This window comes from Triturus cristatus, chromosome 6 (assembly GCF_964204655.1).
Source record: "Triturus cristatus chromosome 6, aTriCri1.1, whole genome shotgun sequence".
NCBI classification, from domain to species: domain Eukaryota; kingdom Metazoa; phylum Chordata; class Amphibia; order Caudata; family Salamandridae; genus Triturus; species Triturus cristatus.
This window is the reverse complement of record NC_140589.1, coordinates 471,644,042-471,658,828: the sequence shown is the minus strand read 5'-3', so window position 1 is coordinate 471,658,828 and position 14,787 is coordinate 471,644,042. Positions and strand designations below refer to the sequence as shown.

At 42.9% G+C, this 14,787-nt stretch overlaps 1 long non-coding RNA gene across 1 annotated transcript in view; it reads right to left on the bottom strand.

Moving 5' to 3' along the window:
* Positions 1 to 14,787, bottom strand: part of LOC146817308 (uncharacterized) — a 226,345-nt gene that overhangs the window by 181,380 nt on the left and 30,178 nt on the right. Inside the window, exon 3 of the long non-coding RNA XR_014962528.1 lies at positions 14,197 to 14,317. This is a non-coding gene — a long non-coding RNA (uncharacterized LOC146817308). The remainder of the gene's footprint in view (positions 1 to 14,196; positions 14,318 to 14,787) is intronic.

Below are 14,787 nucleotides of genomic sequence, written 5' to 3'. Positions count from 1 at the left end.
AAAGTAAAATAATCCCATACATAAGAGGTCTTTTGTTTCCTCGCTCTCTGCCTCAAGGTAGTGCTGCTAGTGCTAGCCTCACTCTCAGAAGAGCTCTGCTGTTCTGCCATCGTATCACAAAGACAACCCAGCTCCTTCTCCTAAGGGATCACAAGCAGAAATGAGGGGAAAGGGTGTGGTGTAGGAGAGTTCTAGAACTGAAAGTAGTTTCATCCAATCAAAAGTTGTGTTTCATGATCACATGACCTACCGTACGCTTACGGTACGCTTACGGTGCGCTTACGGCCAAAGTACGCATGCGCGTAAAAAAGACACGCGCTTGCGCGCATGCGCATAACAGTCACTACCCGACACTTCCGCGTAACGTGCGCGTGTAGCGTACACGCGTACGCGTCCCACGTGGAGTACGCGCGGCTACGCAAATTGCGTAACTATACGCAAACAGCGTAGAAAAATTACAGACGTTGCGTAAACCGTACGCTTACCGTAAGCTTACGGTACGCGTACCAAAAAAAAAAAAAAATACAAAAAAAAATGTATTGCTAATAAATTTTACATGTTTATTTTATAAAATATATTAAAAAAAACATATTATAGAATTTTAAAAATTTAACCATAGTCTTTAAAAAAGGATAGAAAATTAAAATAAAAATATGTAAAAAAAAAAAAAAGAAAGAAAAAAAAATTAGCATTTAAAAAACCTTGCAAATTCACTGAAAAAAACCATGGGTTAAACACACGTTATAGTTAGGAATTAGCATTTAAAAAACCTTGCAAATTCACTGAAAAAACCATGGGTTTCACACACGTTATAGTTAGGAATTAGCATTTAAAAAACCTTAGAAATTCAATGAAAAAACCAAAGGTTTCACACATGTTATAGTTAGCTGGACATTTCACTCGTAAAAAACCAATGAAATTCCCCCGTTATAGTTAGTTCAGCTAACTATAACTCGCGCGCCCGCAATGTACTACTGATGACGTCACATATTACATCACTCATGACATGGTCAGTGACATCACTCATGACATCACTGATGACATATATATATATACATATATTACCTACTGGCGGTCGCCAGTAGGTAGTTATAGTTAGGACCCTGTTTCCATAGGAAAACCGCAACATTCTATTTGGAATAACTTTGGCGCCGGGCGACGAATCCTCGTGAAATTTTCAAAACTAATGGGGCGCTACGCTCCGCTCCTACCCTGAAAGTCTCGGGGGGATTCGTCAAGCGGGGGCTGAGATAAAAGGGGGGTCCCAAAACGCGTTTTTCCCATGCATTTTTCCATAGGACCTTTAGACACAGCTACAGCCCGAACGGCTGAACAGAGTTCCTTGAAATTTGGCAGAGAGGTAGTCTACAGGTCAAGGAAGTGCCTTTTGTAGGTTTGGTGTAAATCTGTTCAGTAGATTCTGAGAAAATAGCCTTTAAATCAATATATATATCTGAGCCAGCTTACGGTGCGCTTACGGTGCGCTTATCGTACGCGTACGGTGACGTGCGCGAGCGCGATTCTGATTGGCTGTTAGATCTTAGTAAACATTCGAATCGGTCGAAACCAGGAAGCGGCGGCCGCCATTTTCTCTCTCGCAGTCTGAGTGGGGGTTAAAAAACAAAGGCAAAAAACATGTAAAGGGGCTGTTTAGACAGCTCATAAGCACCTAGCCATGTTAAGGGAGTCCTCAAAGATCCCCCAAGGCCAAAAACGGAATATTAATTTTTTCGATAATTTCGCCGATTACGCTTACCGTACGCGTACGGTAAAAATTATTAAAAAAATAAAAAATTATCCATACTCTCACCACCCCTTGTGCAAATGGTGCCCGAAGGGCACCATTTGAGCATGGCCTATAACAGATGTGAAAAAGTAAAATATTACCTTTCACAACGAAGAGCATCATATGTCCTCCATGTGCGCACGGTGCGCGAAGCGCATCGTGCGTACATGGCCCATCTAGCGTAACGTGGGCACGCGGTGCGCTACGCGCACCGCGTGCCCACCGTGCGTGCACGGCACTAACTGCGTAAAGTGGGCGCGCGGTGCGCGAAGCGCACCGTGCGCGCACGGAACGAACTGCGTTAAGTGGGCACGCACGCCACGAATGGCGTAAAGTAACTTAGCATTTAAAAAAACGCACAAATTCACTGAAAAAACCATAGGTTTCACACACGTTATAGTTAGGAATTAGCATTTAAAAAACCTTGCAAATTCAGTGAAAAAACCATAGGTTTCACACATGTTATAGTTAGCTGGAAATTTTACTGATAAAAAACCAATGAAATTCCCCCGTTATAGTTAGTGCAGGCAACTATAACTCACGCGACCGCAATCTTCTGCTGATGCTAATACTGTATTTAGACACTTATTTGCCCATGTCTTCTTCCATTAAATTTTAGCTATACATATATTACAAATATTTTTTTTTCATAAAGACACATATGTCATCAGCAGAGGATTGCGGTCGCGTGAGTTATAGTTGCCTGCACTAAATTTCCAGCTAACTATAACATGTGTGAAACCTATGGTTTTTTCACTGAATATATATATATATATATATATATATATATATATATATATATATATATATATATATATATATATATATATATATATTCTTTTTTTTTTGCCACAATGTAGCCCTTTATGTCGACGCTGGCGCTCACTTCTAAGGCGGTGCGTCCTTTCCGGCAGGGACAAGCCGGTTTCAATTGCATCAAGTATAATTCCGCCGCCTCGCGACAGCTAAAATTATTGTTTAAGGACGCACTCACTCGTGTGTTTAAAGTTCAAGGCGGCTTTATTTCAAAAACGCTGCCATACCCAACGCGTTTTGCCTCTCCTGATTTAGCTGTCGCGAGGCGGCGGAATTATACTTGATGCAATTGAAACCGGCTTGTCCCTTCCGGAAAGGACGCACCGTCTTAGAAGTGAGCGCCAGTGTCGACATAGAGGGCGGGAGCACTCTCTGGTGCTTTGAAGTCCTACACTGGGGGCACGTTTGCTGTCCCTGTGCATAGCCCAGTTCAAACCGGTTGCAGGGGCTACCTGCCCCTGCTCTGGTGTGAAACTGGACAAAGGAAATGGGTGTAACCACCCCCCTTTCCAAACCCTCTCACAGGTGGGTCCCCAGAGTATGTCCAACCCCCTATCTTAGTATAAGTATAGGAACCCAGTCCTAGAGACTTTGGATTACCCTGGACGAAACTCTTTAACATATATCCTGGACCTTCTGTGGGCATTGGACTATAGTGCCCCTGGTCACTGGTAAGTGACCCAGGCTCTGTTCCCTCTGCTTTCAGGTTCCTACCATTCTTGATCCAGGCTTGGATCTCTTCGGACACTTCTCCTCTTCACGGCAGCAGCACTTCTTTGCCAGCTTCCATTGATAACGATGCCACAACCCGACACCAAAAGACACCTATGCACCCGGCTTCCCTGGGTGAGGTAACATGAGTACTCCTGTGCTCCCGTGGGTGTTGGCCCTAGACACCTCTAAGTCCAAAAGGTTTTGCTTGTAGTCGTCCTCTAAGCGTCCTTAACTTGTAATTTTCCAACCGCGACTTTCCCCATAGAAGTTAACGGCGATTCACGCCTGTGTTCTAACACTGCACGTGTCCCCTGTGGGTCCCCTACGCCACTACCTTGGGTGGTTCCTTGGGGCCCAAGCACTTCTAAAGGCTCTAGGCCTTGTGTCTAGTTTAGCCACTTTATTGGTATATGGTTTGATACGCCCCTAGGGCCCAAATGTGTATTTGTGCTTTTACTGTTGAATACTGATTTGTAACTTAAGTACTTCGAACTCCAGCCTCATAAAGAGACTAGAGGGGTGTGTTTTATCTTAAATACATATATTTTGAATATATACCTGGTGTGGTTGTCCTTTCATTTGGTCATTCAAGAGATTATAGACTGGTAAAACAAGCTGCTTTACATTCCTTCAAGACTTAGCCCGAAGGCTGCTCTCTATAGCTACCACTAGGATAGCTTTCAATAAAGGTTGTCTTTAACCTATCACCATAAGGGGTTGTTTGGACTGGTACAAGGTGCTCACTTTAATTAGTGGACAGCATATACCAGGCCAACTTCTCACATTGTTCCATTTATAACTTAAACCAAATAATTAATTCATATTCACATACTTTTCCTCTCACAGTTCTAGCATTACCATTACAATTTCTTGAGCATCCTGCTGAACATTTTGAAAAAACACTACAAATCCAGTATAGTACTCTACCTTTTAGACCTTTCTGCAGCTCTGGTAGTGTTAACTTGCCTGTTTTTGGCTCCATACAGACTATAGCCTGAAATGGATGTATACTTTGTATAAGAATTGTCTCATAAAAATGTTAAACCTTGAAGTAGTTCTGGAATAGAAACCAGTATTGACTTATTATGCACAACACTAGCTGGCATTTTATCTTCCTCAAATGTATTGTAATAGTACTTACATATAACTTACTGTGTGAACAAGACAATGAGTTCTTCTACAAATAAGTACACAGCAACCTTTTGACAGTTATCATTATTTTCTTTTTCACTTTTTACATACAAGTCAACAGTCCGTGTTTCAATCTTGTTGTGAGTGTGTCGACAACATATACAAACATACTCTGGTTTTTCAGAGCACACTGTGTTAAATTTCGTAATCGCTTCTTCAAAGCTATCAACTATAATACCAGTGTCCTGTTGTGCAACTCCTCCTGTTATCAACTCTTCATTTTCTGTATAGTCCTGTTCTGCACATCATCACAAACCTGTTCTACCTCTGCCACAATACCATAGAAAAGTGTTCTATTCATTTCTTCTAAACATAAAGCAGAACTGTCCACATAGTAACACCTCCTAACTATACTTCGCATTGTTGAGAGGTGTACAGCTTACATCCTGAAATGATGAAAGGTGCTTCGCCACACTATCTTTGATAAAGAAGGTAGTGAGTGTCCCTCCAAATGTGTATGCTTTCTAACCTTGAAAGAATCAAATCCTTCTAAATTACTTATTTTGTGTTTTAAACTTCACCTTGGATAGTTATGTAGACATTTTCCTATTATATCAATGGATTACTATCAAATACTACAAACACTACTATGATACCATTTGGATACAGGGCCTGACTACGCCTTCCCTTTACCTCTTCTGCAGCATTAACTTGTTCTACATTTCTAGATACCATCATACCATCATCAAGCAGCTGTCTCACACGTGAAGAGTAGTACAATTGTAGTTTATTCAGGTAAAAGCATTACATGGAGACCCCATCCAGCAGCGAGCTGAAGACAACTGACAATTCATTTAAACATCACTAGGCGACCTACATTCCAGACCATAAGCATTCCAGAACCCACGGGCTGGCAGAGGTGCTAAGAACACCATATCACCTCCCCTTCACAAATCAACAACCTAGAAAAGGAACATATATAGTAGAAACAAATATATCTATTAAAAAAAAATACTTTGAACAAGGAAGAGCAAAAACAAAAAAAACAATCAAGTAACACAATTTTGTAACCTTAGAGGCACTCGCTTCACACAAAGTGGTCTGGAACCCCTTTCTTCAGCACCAGACTCTGGGACCACCTCACGTGTGGGAGAATCGTCAGTTCCATCGCAAGATTTTACAGGACGAAATTTTGCAACCCTGCTCAGGTTCAAAATCTTGTGATCACTTGTCTTTATGGCGTTCTTAAACACTTTACTAACCTGAAAAGGCTTACTAAACTTGGGAATGCCTCCTGTTTTCCTTGGAGACTTGATTTTGACCCAATCTCCATCACCAACAACGGTACTCTTCACAGCCTTCCTTTCATCATACTGAACCTTCCGTTCATCCATTAACCTTTTCTCCTTTTCTCTCCATCCATCCGTGCTCCCCACATTGTCACACACCAAGGACCTCTTGTCCCACACCCAGAAAGGAACAGTTTCAGAACTTGCAATCCTACCTTTGAACAAACGAAAAGGAGCCACGCCAGTAGATGAATGGGGAGTGAATCTATACTCCTTGACCTTCTTTCTTAACGCCACCTCACAATTTTCACCACAGGATCTTGCTTGTTGCATAGACTCCTTCGAGACCTTGATAAACCTCTCTACAACACCATTACATTGGGGATGGTACAAAGAAGACCTCTTTTGCTTAATTCCTCTCAAAGACATAAAATCTTGCATCATTTTTTAAGTAAATTGTACACCATTGTCTGACAAAAGGGTTTGTGGGAAGCCTTCACACGCAAAAATATAATCCAAAAATTCAATCACCACAACAGCCTCCACTGAATTTACCACCTTTATCACAGGCCACTGAGAAAACAAATCCATGCAGACAATGACATACCTATCTTGAGAACTGAACTTCACAGGCCTCAAGATATCTATCGAGATGTCAGACCATGGACTAACTGCTTGCTCCCTAACAATCAGTGGTTGAGTTCTACATTTAAGTAATTTGTCATTTTTAACTGAACCAAGTCTTGAAAGACAATCAGCGATAACATTATTTGCACCAGGTAAGTACGACACCTCAAACTCAAATTCTTGAAGGGCTACTACCCATTTGCAAATACGATGGGAAACAAAGTCAATACCCTTCTTTGTAAAAACCTCTTTTAGAGGTTTGTGATCGGACAAAACCTTGAAGTCCTTTCCGGTAAAAGCATTACATGGAGACCCCATCCAGCAGCGAGCTGAAGACAACTGACAATTCATTTAAACATCACTAGGCAACCCACATTCCAGACCATAGGCATTCCAGAACACACGGGCTGGCAGAGGTGCTAAGAACACCACACATCACCTCTTTCCCTATAGAAGTGCCATTCTTCATTTAATAAAATAATCCTCTTTCATCTATACCATGGGTACTCACAAACTTTCTCTAGGGGGCCAAATTTATAGTGTGGTTTGTGGCCGAGGGCAGCAACGGTGGGGGCGGGGTCAGTAGGGGGCGGGGTCAGTGGGGGCGGAACTAGAGGGGGAAAAATCACTACCATTTCAAAACATTACTAAACAATGCTGTATTTCCAAAGCAGATGTAACAACAAGGAGCACATTTTTATATTTTTTTATTATCAGACAATAGCAATCTTAAGTGGGATTGCATGGCAATTTGCAGTAACCGGATATTCAGCACATGCCCATCAGTGCTGTGGATCAGTGAAGTCATAACGTCCGACAGTCAATTTGCCAGAACCTTAGCCAGTACTTTAAGTTCCATGTTGAGCAGGGATATAGGGAGGTACGAACTACAGGCCGTTGCAGGCTTATCCTTTTTGGGGATTACCACAATTGTGGCCGTTCTCTGGTCCGCTTGGAGGGTCCCTGCATCTCTTCCAGCCAGATACATATTGAGGAGGTGAGGTGCGATTTTATGAGTTACACATTTAAACAAGTCAAGGGAGAGGCCATTAGGTCCCACCGCCTTGCCCGACTGTAGCCCCCTGAGTGCCCCCTCAATTTATTCTACCATCAGGTCACGAGCCAGATTCTCCCATTCTTCATAATAGAGGATCTCCAATGTCAAGATCGCCAGGAGCTCTATGCAGTCCCCCCCGACCTACTGGACATGAATGTGTACATGTTTTCATAGTATGTTGCGACCGTCTCAGCTATTTCCCCACTCCCAGTGTGTATTGATAAGCACTTTTATCACTTGTATCACACATGTAAATCACACTTCAAAGACCACCAAGCATGTTTGTCACTAGTACCCAGTCTGTTGTGTGTTATGTTTTTGCTTTTTTGCATTTTATTTGTACATTAAATTACCATTCGGCTTTCAGTATAGTTTCCATTAGGGATCATTGTTTGTACACTAAACTAACATACCACAGGTCCCTGGAGACTCCGAGGTGTCCCTTGTATGCTTGTAACTACCATTGTAATCTATTGCATCCCAAAATGCCCCTTTGCAAAAGGACGCAAAGCCTCTTGACTCCTAGATCTTTATTAGGCAGGAGACATTTTTCACTCCCTGGTGAATCACTGCAAATGCAGTAATGGAGGTCTACGAGAGACAGCAGACCTCCACTCCTGTGTTTGTATTCCGTGAATATGTGTGTTTCATAAGTGACCCCCATACCTTAAGCACACAGTGTTTTTGTAATGTTCATATGCAGGTAACTGCATTAGTGGGATCATGCAGTGGTCTCCTGGACCCCTGTCCCCTATGTCCGCGGATGCCCGCCACCATTCTCTGGGATAGAGTCTACTTTGTGTATTAGACACCACTCATTAGTTTGCGATCTCACTTGAGGCTGCAAGCTGTGGATACATACCATTCCAAATTGCAAAGCGGAGGAGGACCGATGTCTCTTTCACACACTCTGTCTTTGCACTGTGCCAGTCAGATAAACTTTTCGGAATGCACGGTAACTTAGATGCATTATCACTCCCGAAAATTGTGGTCACTAGGATAGCTTTCAATAAAGGTTGTCTTTAACCTATCACCATAAGGGGTTGTTTGGACTGGTACAAGGTGCTCACTTTAATTAGTGGACAGCATATACCAGGCCAACTTCTCACATTGTTCCATTTATAACTTAAACCAAATAATTAATTCATATTCACATCCTTTTCCTCTAACAGTTCTAGCATTACCATTACAATTTCTTGAGCATCCTGCTGAACATTTTGAAAAAACACTACAAATCCAGTATAGTACTCTACCTTTTAGACCTTTCTGCAGCTCTGGTAGTGTTAACTTGCCTGTTTTTGGCTCCATACAGACTATAGCCTGAAATGGATGTATACTTTGTATAAGAATTGTCTCATAAAAATGTTAAACCTTGAAGTAGTTCTGGAATAGAAACCAGTATTGACTTATTATGCACAACACTAGCTGGCATTTTATCTTCCTCAAATGTATTGTAATAGTACTTACATATAACTTACTGTGTGAACAAGACAATGAGTTCTTCTACAAATAAGTAATCAGCAACCTTTTGACAGTTATCATTATTTTCTTTTTCACTTTTTACATACAAGTCAACAGTCCGTGTTTCAATCTTGTAGTGAGTGTGTCGACAACATATACAAACATACTCTGGTTTTTCAGAGCACACTGTGTTAAATTTCGTAATCGCTTCTTCAAAGCTATCAACTATAATACCAGTGTCCTGTTGTGCAACTCCTCCTGTTATCAACTCTTCATTTTCTGTATAGTCCTGTTCTGCACATCATCACAAATCTGTTCTACCTCTGCCACAATACCATAGAAAAGTGTTCTATTCATTTCTTCTAAACATAAAGCAGAACTGTCCACATAGTAACACCTCCTAACTATACTTCGCATTGTTGAGAGGTGTACAGCTTACATCCTGAAATGATGACTGGTGCTTCGCCACACTATCTTTGATAAAGAAGGTAGTGAGTGTCCCTCCAAATGAGTATGCTTTCTAACCTTGAAAGAATCAAATCCTTCTAAATTACTTATTTTGTGTTTTAAACTTCACCTTGGATAGTTATGTAGACATTTTCCTATTATATCAATGGATTGCTATCAAATACTACAAACACTACTATGATACCATTTGGATACAGGGCCTGACTACGCCTTCCCTTTACCTCTTCTGCAGCATTAACTTGTTCTACATTTCTAGATACCATCATACCATCATCAAGCAGCTGTCTCACACGTGAAGAGTAGTACAATTGTAGTTTATTCAGGTAAAAGCATTACATGGATACCCCATCCAGCAGCGAGCTGAAGACAACTGACAATTCATTTAAACATCACTAGGTGACCCACATTCCAGACCATAAGCATTCCAGAACCCACGGGCTGGCAGAGGTGCTAAGAACACCACACATCACCTCTTTCCCTATAGAAGTGCTATTCTTCATTTAATAAAATAATCCTCTTTCATCTATACCATGGGTACTCACAAACTTTCTCTCGGGGGCCAAATTTATAGTGTGGTTTGTGGCCGAGGGCAGCACCGGTGGGGGTGGGGTCAGTAGGGGGCGGGGTCAGTGGGGGCGGAACTAGAGGGGGAAAAATCACTACCATTTCAAAACATTACTAAACAATGCTGTATTTCCAAAGCAGATGTAACAACAAGGAGCACATTTTTATATTTTTTTATTATCAGACAATAGCAATCTTAAGTGGGATTGCATGGCAATTTGCAGTAACCGGATATTCAGCACATGCCCATCAGTGCTGTGGATCAGTGATGTCATAACGTCCGACAGTCAATTTGCCAGAACCTTAGCCAGTACTTTAAGTTCCATGTTGAGCAGGGATATAGGGAGGTACGAACTACAGGCCGTTGCAGGCTTATCCTTTTTGGGGATTACCACAATTGTGGCCGTTCTCTGGTCCGCTTGGAGGGTCCCTGCCTCTCTTCCAGCCAGATACATATTGAGGAGGTGAGGTGCGATTTTATGAGTTACACATTTAAACAAGTCAAGGGAGAGGCCATTAGGTCCCACCTTCTTGCCCGACTGTAGCCCCCTGAGTGCCCCCTCAATTTATTCTACCATCAGGTCACGAGCCAGATTCTCCCATTCTTCATAATAGAGGATCTCCAATGTCAAGATCGCCAGGAGCTCTATGCAGTCCCCCCCGACCTACTGGACATGAATGTGTAAATGTTTTCATAGTATGTTGCGACCGTCTCAGCTATTTCCCCACTCCCAGTGTGTATTGATAAGCACTTTTATCACTTGTATCACACATGTAAATCACACTTCAAAGACCACCAAGCATGTTTGTCACTAGTACCCAGTCTGTTGTGTGTTATGTTTTTGCTTTTTTGCATTTTATTTGTACATTAAATTACCATTCGGCTTTCAGTATAGTTCCCATTAGGGATCATTGTTTGTACACTAAACTAACATACCACAGGTCCCTGGAGACTCTGAGGTGTCCCTTGTATGCTTGTAACTACCATTGTAATCTATTGCATCCCAAAATGCCCCTTTGCAAAAGGACGCAAAGCCTCTTGACTCCTAGATCTTTATTAGGCAGGAGACATTTTTCACTCCCTGGTGAATCACTGCAAATGCAGTAATGGAGGTCTACGAGAGACAGCAGACCTCCACTCCTGTGTTTGTATTCCGTGAATATGTGTGTTTCATAAGTGACCCCCATACCTTAAGCACACAGTGTTTTTGTAATGTTCATATGCAGGTAACTGCATTAGTGGGATCATGCAGTGGTCCCCTGGACCCCTGTCCCCTATGTCCGCGGATGCCCGCCACCATTCTCTGGGATAGAGTCTACTTTGTGTATTAGACACCACTCATTAGTTTGCGATCTCACTTGAGGCTGCAAGCTGTGGATACATACCATTCCAAATTGCAAAGCGGAGGAGGACCGATGTCTCTTTCACACACTCTGTCTTTGCACTGTGCCAGTCAGATAAACTTTTCGGAATGCACGGTAACTTAGATGCATTATCACTCCCGAAAATTGTGGTCACAAAGTGTGTGATTTAGAAAAGACTGGAAATAACTAATGATAGTGCCCTAGGAAAGACCGTGTATTACTGGACTCAACGTTGCCTACATAGAAGGGAAAGCAACGGAAACCTGGACGTCAAAGTGTCCTATGAAAGTAAAGAAAATGATGGGGTGTCGAGAAGAAGATAATTGAAAACAGTAGTGCAGAAATGATTTAGGCTGTCATTCCCATGTGCGTGCAATTTTAATTTCAGGTGCAAACACTAACAGGAGTTAACGCCCTAAATAGGATTCTAAACCTGGCGCTAATCAGTCATCAGATAAAAAAAAACAGAAATCACGTGTGCAAACAGTACAAACTTTGGCTTTTGTGCCTCTAGGATGGGGGTTAATACATCCGTTTTTTTTTTTTGCATCTTTTATATAGCGCGAACTCGACCCGAAGGTATTGGAGCGCTGTACATGAGCACCGTATTTACATTACATATTTAGGCACAGGGAGATTAAGTTATTTACCCAGAATCACAGGATGTGCACGCAACCTCGAAGCTCGAACCCTGGTTTCCTGCACCAAAGTCGGCAGCGCAGGCGACGGACCACATCCCCTCCCTCAGCCGTACTGAGGCAGTGAAGGGGCGAGAAGAGGCTGCGGCCGAAGAGAAGAGGTTGCGGGGCCTGGAGAGGACGTCATCGGCCCCACGGACACAGGAATCTTCTCAAAAGGCCCTTTAAAAGTCAGCTGTAAAAGTGCTGCACTTACAGCTGACTTTTAAAGGGCCTGTGCTTCCCGCTGGAGCCGTGCGTGATGTCACAGAGGCGGGCACACAATCAGAGGCCAGCAGTAAACGGAGGATGGCCGCAGAAGCATACGTGATGAATACGTATTGAATACGTATTCACTACGTATGCTCCGGCCATCTTCTCTGTTAACTCGTAGGCCCGGAAATGCAAAATGCGAGACACGGTCCGCGCGCCGCCAAAGAAGGCTTGCCGGGCCGCTGGCGGCCCGCGGGCCGTACTATGAGTACCCCTGATCTATACCATGAACTAATGTGTTATCCTGGAGATAGCTTTCTTCAATAAAGAAAGGCTCTGTACTAGAAGTATGTATACATTCTCCTAAAAACTGTACAAAATTGTATTGTATTGTATTGTAGGCGGTTTTATATAGCGCGCAGTTACCCTCGGGCATCCCAGCGCTAGATCAGTCATACCCTAACCAAGAACACAGAGTGCGCATCAAAGAGGGAACAGATAGGTTTTCAACAGTTTCCGGAAACGCAGGATGCCAGTTTCTGAACACAGCTCCAGCGGGAGCGCATTCCAGAGGGTCGCGATATGCACTGCGAATCTTCTGCCGCCCGTGCGGGCCTTATGCACCCTGGGGACCTTGAGTAGGGATTTCTGGTCCGAGCGCAGGGTTCTGGAAGCTTTATAGGGTACCACCAGCTTAGATAGAATAGGGGGGCCCTTGCCCTGCAGAACTTTATGGGCAATACAGAGGGACTTAAACTTGACCCTCTCACGTACTGGGAGCCAATGCAAAGTCTTCAAGGCTGGTCCAGCTGACTGCCTCCTAGGAGCATTGGTCAGTAACCTGGCCGCGGCATTTTGCACTTGTTGGAGCTTACTCAGCATGGCTTCTGGGGCGCCAAGGAAGATCGCATTACAGTAATCTAGCCTAGATATAATCAGCCCCTGAATGAGTAGCTTCCTGGAAGTAGGGGGGAGAAGGGGCAGGATTTTACGGGCAGAGCGAAGAAGCCCAAAACAGATCCCTGCCGTTTTCTTCGCCTGCGTCTTAAAAGAAAGGTCCTGCTCCAGCCAAACTCCCAAGCTCTTAATCTCCTGTTTGGAGCAGGGGAGATCTCCCAGGCAGCTAGGCCAGCTGGACATAGGGAGAGGGGGAGCCTTATGCCCTAGTAACATAATTTCAGTTTTAGATCCGTTGAGTTTCAACGCTGAGTCGCACATCCAGGTATATACCTGGGACAGGCATTGGTGCAATACCTCCGGGTTCTTCACCAATTGGGAGAGAGCCACTACCAATTGAGTGTCATCAGCGTAGCTGACGATTTTTATCCCGAAAGGTGCCACCACTTCCTCCAGGGGGGCCATATACACATTAAATAGAGTGGGACTCAAGGAAGAGCCCTGTGGGACCCCGCACTGGAGGGGGATAGGAGAAGGCCGCGCACTACCTTCCCAGACCCGATAGGTTCGGCCAGTGAGAAAGGAACGAAGCCACTGCAGTACAACACCTCTTACTCCCATGTTAGACAGCCGTTGGATCAACACTTGATGGTTAACAGTGTCGAAGGCCGCGCTGAGGTCCAGGAGGATCACTGCCGCTGACCCCCCCGAATCTAGCATGCTTCTGATATTTCTATTGACTAATCTTTTCTTTTTGTTTTGCCTATTTTTATACAACACTATTTTGTCAAGAGTCTTCATTCTATCTATAAGAAAAATTAAAAGCTTCCTCTTCAAAGCAAAGGCCTTATTAACTACTCCCTCAACGTACCACTGTTCTTCTTCTATACTTTTTCATATTTCTCAATATATTTGCAACCACCCTACTTCTAAAGATCTTGCCTTTGATTTCCTTAAGTTGCTATTGTCTCCTGGTTAAGGTGTGTACATCTTTGATACACTTTTTCCTGTTCCTGTAATATAGATTTTGTCCACTTTTATTGTTTCTCATAGTTTTTTTTTTATTGGCATTATTTTCAAATCCTTGCAGGGGTCCAGATGAACTTTTAAGAAATGACTTTGTCCTCTTACCAGTAGCTGGTTTTTTTCACCACTTTTTCTGCAATTTCCCCTTTTGTGTGTCAGCTCTGCAGAGATACTGTAGTTGCTTCGGCTGCTTTTTCCTTCAAACTGTAGTTGGCATTTTAACTGTCTGTAATTATGAATATATTGTTCAGTAAAAAAATAAGTATATTTAAATTTTTACTTTAGCCAACATACCAACTAATTGACTACTGACTTACACATAATACAAAAACTTTTTTATGTTATGTTGCAGTTTTAAATCTACAGATGAACCTTGCTACATAATTACATGCACTTACCACAATATGCAGAAAAGCACACAGCAGCTGACCAAGGTCAAGCACTTAAATTCCACCACACATATCCCATACGAGTGCAGCTACTCCCGGCATCCGCTGCTGAAGGATGTCAGTCATTAGATAAAGTCCACAAGAAAGGAAGGTGCACTCAGATTGAAGTCAGTCAGGAGACATACATTATCCAAAATATCTTCTTCTTATTAGCATAGTTTGTTTTTAAAACCGGCACACAGCCAACTCGTTTTGTTCCCTAGTGCCACAGATGTAACTGAATTGACTCCAAGGTCCGTTAGTATGC